Consider the following 7,288-nt stretch of genomic DNA (forward strand, 5'->3'; position numbering starts at 1 on the left):
AGCAGCCAGGAAGGTGTGTGTGATTGTGCCTCAGTGTGAGGGGGCCTGGAATCAAAGCTCATGATTTCAGGAATATTGTGCACAGGGGCTGGTCTGCTGTAGCAAGCTTCAGCAAATACCTGCTTTCTTTCTTCCCTCTTTTATGATTCTTCCATCAAGCACAAGAAAGCCAACCCACCTGATTTCCAGAGCCTGTCACCAGCCCTTTAGACTGGAGGAACAAGCATTCCCTTGTAGAATGTCAGCAGCACATGTTTCTGGGAGACTGAAGGGCAGGTGGTACTGCCTTATAAATCATCTAAACATGCCTGGTGTGATAAATGCCTGCTGTATTTTGCATAACATCTGGGACAGCACAGGAGAGACCTTGGGGGTTGGGAAGGAGCAGAAAGTGAACGTTTTTTGAACATCATGAATTGACAAAGACAGAGATGGTGTCACCATATGGTCAAAGAAACAGTCAGAGATGTCCAGCCCTCCTCCTCTGAGGGGAAAGACAATGACAGGGGCATAAATGCACAGCAGCCAAAGAGTATTTATTCTGTTTGGTTTTGTCAGGATTTGACAGCGTTGAGGATAGTGGGGTCTCTGTGGGGCAGGCTGAAAGGACAGAGGGAGGGTGAAAGAGGAGGAGGAGCTGTGTGGCTTTCAGATGGACTGGCTGGTTAATTCCCCTGGGATTAAAAGGAGAAAGATCAGGAAAAGCATAAACCAGCATGGGGAAAAGACTTCCAGGAATTACTAAAACTGCAACAGGATCAGGGAAAAGAAGGTTTAGAGAAAAAAATTTGAAAAACATTTGAAGCCTGAGCATGATTTTAACAGCTTAGTTTGACCAACTACCTTGAACCATCCCTATCTATTTGTGAAAATAAATATGATAGGACATCTCTTGTTGCAGAGGACACCTAATGCTTCAACTGCCTATAATTCCAGCCATCCCCCTAATGCCTATCTCCTACCACCACTGGAAGGGGACCCACCTGGGTGTATTTACAGTAGGCATTTGAGAACATAGAACAGTACAAGGGAGCACAGAATATGTGTTCTTATTGTGTGTGGATTTTTTTCTTCTTTCTGTTGACACCAGTTCTCCAACCCATATAAGGAGCTGATCGAATTCCAGGCACATCTGGAACTACACAGTAAAAAAGGCATGGAGGAACCTCAGGACACCACCTATCTTATCCCTTGCCATGAGGTAAGATGAACTAGAACTGAACCATGCATGGCAAATGACCACCTAATCTGCTCCTAAAAAGCTTTTCAGTGATGGAATCTTCACACTCTCCCCAGGCAATATATTTTGCGTTTTCATTGCCATGGCCATTTTATTTCTAGCCTGAATCTTCCTTGCTGCAATTTAAGCCCATTATTTCTTGTCCTATCCACAATGGATGAGAATAACAGTTTATTGCCCTTTTTCCTTGTAGCAGTCTTTTATAGACTGTTACCACCTTCCCCCTTCAGCCTTCTTTTCTGTGGGCTAATTAACCCAAATTCACTCAACACTTTTCCATAGTTCATATTTGACAGAACACTGATTAAAATATTGCCCTCTGGACTCCCTGTCCAGGGTCCTGCTTTCTTTAAGGATTGTGTTAGGGAAAAACAAAACTCAAAGAAGCCTTGCCCACACTTCTGTGAATGGGTCTTTGGGTTCACTGAATTTCTACGGATTCTAAGTTAGCATCACGTTTTCACTGCATTGCTTTCTCTTGATTTCTCTTCTACTGCTCCTTTGTCCTTTCCCAAAGACGTTCATGGTAATTCTTGTCTATTCACAATACAGGAGCCTGTACTGTGAGGGCTTGCCAAGGCCTTGCTCCTTGCAGTAAGGAGGTGGACTTCCTCATGACTTTACAGTGCCACACAGAGGACAGCAGATGAAACAAGGGTTTGCCAGCCCGAGCTTAAATAAAGACAAAGCAGCCCAAAAAGATTGCAGTGTCTGAATGCATGTCCTATTATTCAGAAATTTGCTTTATCACCAGGTAAGATTTAAGGATAACAGAAGACATACACTTAAAAACATTGATTTGCAATAATGAAAGTGAGCTGTAAAAAGAAGGAACAATGTTATTGAGATCATTCTTAACTTAAGAATTCTCCATTATGGCTTCAGGATAGTTTCCTCCAGTTCCTATTCCTCTTGATGAATCAGAATTTGAAAGAAAGTGTTTGCAAGAATGGACACTTCCAGGAAAGTCACTTTGCTATGCATTGTTTGTACCAAAATAGAGTACTATCATTGCTGTAAGTTCTTTTTTTTGACATCTGAATCATGCTACAAAATTAATAGACTCTAACATTAATTATTCTAAAGTCAAATGCTTTAAAACCTCCAGGCATTTGGAAATGTCTTCACAGTCAAATCTGGGCCATTTATTTCCTGAAACATCAACATTACTAAAAGCAAAGAAGAACAAGAGTATGAGCCAATGTTCATTTGCTCTCACTGTCTGTGTTTCTATTTCTACTGCTACCATAAACAAGTCTGCTATGGAACATGCTGGATTAGTTAATCCCTGCCTGAAGCCAGAATCTGGAGCAGGCCAGGGAGGAGATACAACAACTGAGCCACAGTGGGTGGATGAAGGGATGGGAGAACAAGGACGGAACAGTATCAGAAGCGAGATGTGGAGTAACTATGTCCAGTGATAGTAAGAGAAGGGTGAGATCCTTCTTTGATAATAGTGTGAGAAACAGAGGAGCAGCACAAACTCATATCCATATGATGGGGTTTATTCCCTGAAGACACTTGTCACAAAATGCCACACCAAACCCATTATTAATTTCCAATGGAATCCCATGCAAACTGCTTCGATAGCTTCCCTTCATATGATGACTTTGTGCATCATGTATCTCCTCCCAGCCAGACTTGGTTTAGAAGCTTTTCAATGTACTTGGGGGGGGGGGGGGGGGGGGGAAGCAGGATGGTCTTAATAAACAGCTAGTCATGGCACCACTTGAAAGTGCTTGCAGAAGTGCTGTCCAGGATTTCCAACACAAAATGGAAACATTTTCAGTTTTGTCCTGGATCGACATTTTCTGAGTTACCTTATCTCCACTGTCAGGTGAGTTTCAGAAGTCAGCTCCACTTCCAGTTTTGCCAAAGTGAAGCCAGTTCCTGCTGCTGCAAAGGAATAGTATGGAGCAGTTCCTGTTGCCTTTGTCATCTAGAAGCATTGAGCTGGTCCCACTCCACACCACTCACCAGGGAAAAGAGGTACTCAGGGCTGCTAGCAAGCATTGGGATATATGGATAGGACCCAGTCAAACAGACCCTGCAGCAGGAGAGGCCATGCACAGAAGGAGAAGGCTGGCTTTAAAATGAGGCAATGCAGTGTGGAACAGAATCTAGAGGACCAGCAAAGAGAGGATAGTTAGGAACATTTCCACATGAACCTGAAAGCATACTCATTGAAGGTGTAGCTAGTGTTCTCCCAGCAGGACTTGTTAGTATTAGCACCATTAAAATGCAGTGGATTAAAGGCATAAAGTCATGCTCTACCTAGCTGCAAAGAACTTCCAGGCAGATGAACATTTAGTACCTCTAATATATAAACACCCTTGTTAAATAACAAGGTTTGAGTTATGTTTCTTATAACCGTGGTGAAAATTGATCACAGCTCAGTCTCTCAGTGAATATCATTGCAGAAGCAAAATTACTCAAATGGCTGCCACACATAGGCCGTCAGCCCATTTTTGTTCTCAGTTACTGCAATCAGGAAGAACAACTGATTTCAAGCTGTAACTTCTCCTCTGAAGAGCCCTGGGACACCGCTGGCATCCAGCTGTCCTTTCCCAAGCCTGAGCTCTTTACCAGGCTCCCTCTGCAGCAGGTGACATTAGCAGTTTTCCATATATTTGTTCTGAAAGGAACGGGGTTTTTTCACAGACTATTCATTGACATATAGCTCCCACAGCTAATCCTAAAATACTTTCTAACACTGTAAAATATACATGTTACAGAGACTAGAGCTGAACAAATATTTCACTGTAAATCATTTATTCAGTAAGTTTCAAATGGCTTTTTTTTTCTATTTGTGAATTGTCTGCAAACTGCAAGCCAAATTCCCAAATTAATTCATTAGTCAAAATTGTCCATGAATTTCTCCTGCAGATAGTTTTTGCCCTGCAGGCCATTCATGGACAGTTTGTTATGAATAGCCTCAATTCAATGCTTGGTTGGTTTAGCTGCAGCAGTCATGTGGACGTGGCTCTGTTCTGAATGAAAATTCACTTTCAAATACGAACCAATATTCACACTGAATTTCTCCCTCTTTTCCCTCAGCCCTTGGAGGAATCAGCCTAGTTAATCTAACTGGGTGGGTTAAGCTGCCCAGAGCAGCACAATGGACTGGGGAAGGAATTGAGGGGTGTCCAGTTGATATTGTTCTGTATAGAGGCAGGGTGGGAACACTCCACTGAACACTTATGAAGGGTCAGAACTGATGTCCTCACTCCTTCCTGAAGGGTGACCACCAGACACAATCAGGAAAATGGTTACTGTGCAGCATCTCCCTGTGCTCTACTGTTACCCAAGAAAGATGGATAATTATTTCATACTTAACATTCTCCTAATGAAGTAACATGGGTGAGTTCTGAGCTGCAGCCAGACCTAGCTTCCTCTTGCCAAACCACTTTACAGTAGGTTAATCCATACAGAATGTTTCCAGGGTGTCCATAAGCATCCTTCACCTCTCTGGAGAAGAAAGTAGATGAAGTAGAACACACTGTGTTGCAAACACTAGCTTGAAGTTTGAGTTACCATTCAGTGAGTCTTCAGGCTTCTCTTGTCCTGTTATTTGTCTTCAGCAGAAATATGTTCTTCTCATCAAATCACTGCTTTGCAGAGTGCTGCTGCCAGTGCTGTCAAATCCAGCTGCTCCTCACACAGGGGCTCCAAACAGCCACCCAGCTGCACCTGCTGACCCTGCTTCCTCATCAGCAGCAAGTCAGGGCAGACAGACCCTGAAAACCTCAGGCAGATAACAACAGGAGCAATGTGTGCACCTCAGTACCACTGGTCTACCTCTAGGAAGAGATTTCACAGGCTGATGCAACCATGCTAATTGTAGGGCTTCTTTTCTCATAACTAATGTTTGAATTGCTCCATGCAGCTATCTTCATAGTGGAGAAGCAAATCCAAAGGCCTTCTCAGGTGAGATTTCAGATAAGTACGTTGACAGCTAGGAGAGAATAGCAAATGTCCCCAGATGGAGAAAATGTTGAATTTATGTTGAGAAACTCAAAGCAAGAAGAAATAAAACAAGCAGATGGGGAAAAAGAGGAAAAAGTTTTAAAAAATAGCCCAACGCAGTAAACAAATGCCAAAATTGATTTTTTTTTCTATTTATAACAAAAAAAATATTTGTTTCTCTTCCCATGAAAAGCATACATTTGCTATGAAAATTTCATACCAAATTTTTGCCATCTTTCTTTTTTTTGCCAGAGTTTCAAAGGAGGCCTACTACAGGCTGAATAATAGTTATACACACCTCCAAGCTGCCACTGGAAAGGCATTTTCATTCATTGTGTGAAAAAAAGCCCTGATGCAGACCCCTCAGAATGCACACAAGAAAACAAACCCATCTCTGGACCTGTGTTACCTTGAGCTTTGACCATGAATCACATTGAGCTTCAGTGTATCCAAGATGCTGCTGCCATTATCCTCTCTCTCATCCTTATGCTCAAAACTCCTCCAAAACCATTCTTCACCAGTTCTTTTTCCCCTGTACAGTCCATTTGACACATTTTGCCCTTACCTTGACAACCCATCTTCCACCCACTTGTCTGCATCTGTCTTCACTCATTTTTCTAGGAGCAGCTTTGCTGAAGCCTCTTGAGTAGTCAGTTTCTAGCCTCTTCCAAAAGGTTCCTGTGACCAAAGACAATTGCCTGATCCCTTCTGCAAAGCTGTTTTTACTATTCTACAAGTCTCTCCTTCGATGAGGTTTGCCTTTCCAAGGTCTCCTCTCAGACACCTGCGAGCATTTCTCCGCTCCTCCAAACACACTGACATTACTGAATAGAAAACTACAAAGGCACACATGAAATGTGCCCTCTCATTCTTCTTACTGTCAATCTTCAGAAGAGCAGGCTCTAAACTCCTTGCAAAAACTGCCATGGCCTTTTTCTATCTTTAAAAGTTCCTACCACTTTTATCATGATAACAAACAAACAAACAAAGGAATTTTTTTAAAATAAATTTAAAGGGAAAAAAAAAAAGCAAAAAGCAGTACTTCACCTAGGACGAAAATTAAACCCCCCTTTGTATTGCAGCACCAGCTGTTAAACATTGAACAGCAAAGCTGCATCTCAGCAGGGAAGGATGACAGGGAAAAACCTGTAGCTTGTTGAAACTACTTTGGTAGGAATTTATGGAGGTAAAATACTACCTTTCTAACTGTAAAATTTAATCAAATTTCACGGGTTTTACTTGCTGGGCCACCATAGGCTGCTCCCCCTGCTCCCTGATAATAGCTGTGAGTGTTGTCAAAAACAAACAAACTGAACTAATCTGCAAACAAAACACACGACATTTTTTAATAACTTGGAAGAAACTGTGCACTTCTTCAAAATCCCACTGCTTCCCTCTGTGTACTGCCTGCTGCCACCCCAGCCTTGAGAAGCTCAGCACAGCCCTTCACTCGGGCAGGCCCTTCTCCCTACCAAGCAGGAGGGTGATGCACCCCAGCTGGAAGTGCATCTGCTACGCAGTCTCATTCATCCCTTTCCAGGAAACCTAGAGGATTTTTCCTCTCTGACATTGGCCTTAAAAGACATGAAGGTTGCACCCAAGGGTGCCAAGTCCTTCCTACATTGCAAAGGAATGATTACAAAGCTATTGTACTAGAAGGGGAAAATAAAAAGTGCATTACTGGCACCTCTCTTATTTGATTTCGTTTCCTCCCTCCGACCCTTTCCTTTGGAGCGATGCGAAACGATAAGAGCAGGCAGAGATTCCTCTCAAATTAGGTTTACAAATAGCCCGGCGAATAGGGAAATGAGATGCATATGCCGCATGTTAAAGCGACACCGCCGCGCAGCCCGGTGCGATGGGGATCCGGAGCGCAGCCGGGCCGTGGGGATCAGCGGCAGCAGCGCCAGCCGGGAGCACGCCGGAGCTCCGGGGGCGCGGCTGCCAAGCGCTGGGAGCTGCTGCCCCCCGACGGTCCCTGCCCGCAAGCGGCCGCCGCCCGCGGACCCCGGACCGGACCGGGCTGCGGCTCCTCCGCTCTGCGGGGTCCTGGGAGATCGGACCGGGCTGCGGCTCCTGCAG

At 43.9% G+C, this 7,288-nt stretch overlaps 1 long non-coding RNA gene across 1 annotated transcript; it reads right to left on the minus strand.

The window, feature by feature from the left end:
• Positions 1-2,971: 2,971 nt before the first annotated feature.
• LOC136285851 (uncharacterized) lies at positions 2,972-6,935 on the minus strand. Its single transcript, XR_010719576.1, has 3 exons — positions 6,894-6,935; positions 5,772-5,884; positions 2,972-5,195 (listed from the first exon to the last, which is right to left on the minus strand). It is a non-coding gene; the product is annotated as an uncharacterized lncRNA (long non-coding RNA).
• Between the last annotated feature and the right edge of the window lie 353 nt (positions 6,936-7,288).

This window comes from Chamaea fasciata, unplaced genomic scaffold (genome assembly GCF_029207755.1).
Source record: "Chamaea fasciata isolate MVZ Bird 193981 ecotype frontalis unplaced genomic scaffold, bChaFas1.0.hap1 SCAF_2, whole genome shotgun sequence".
NCBI lineage: Eukaryota > Metazoa > Chordata > Aves > Passeriformes > Sylviidae > Chamaea > Chamaea fasciata.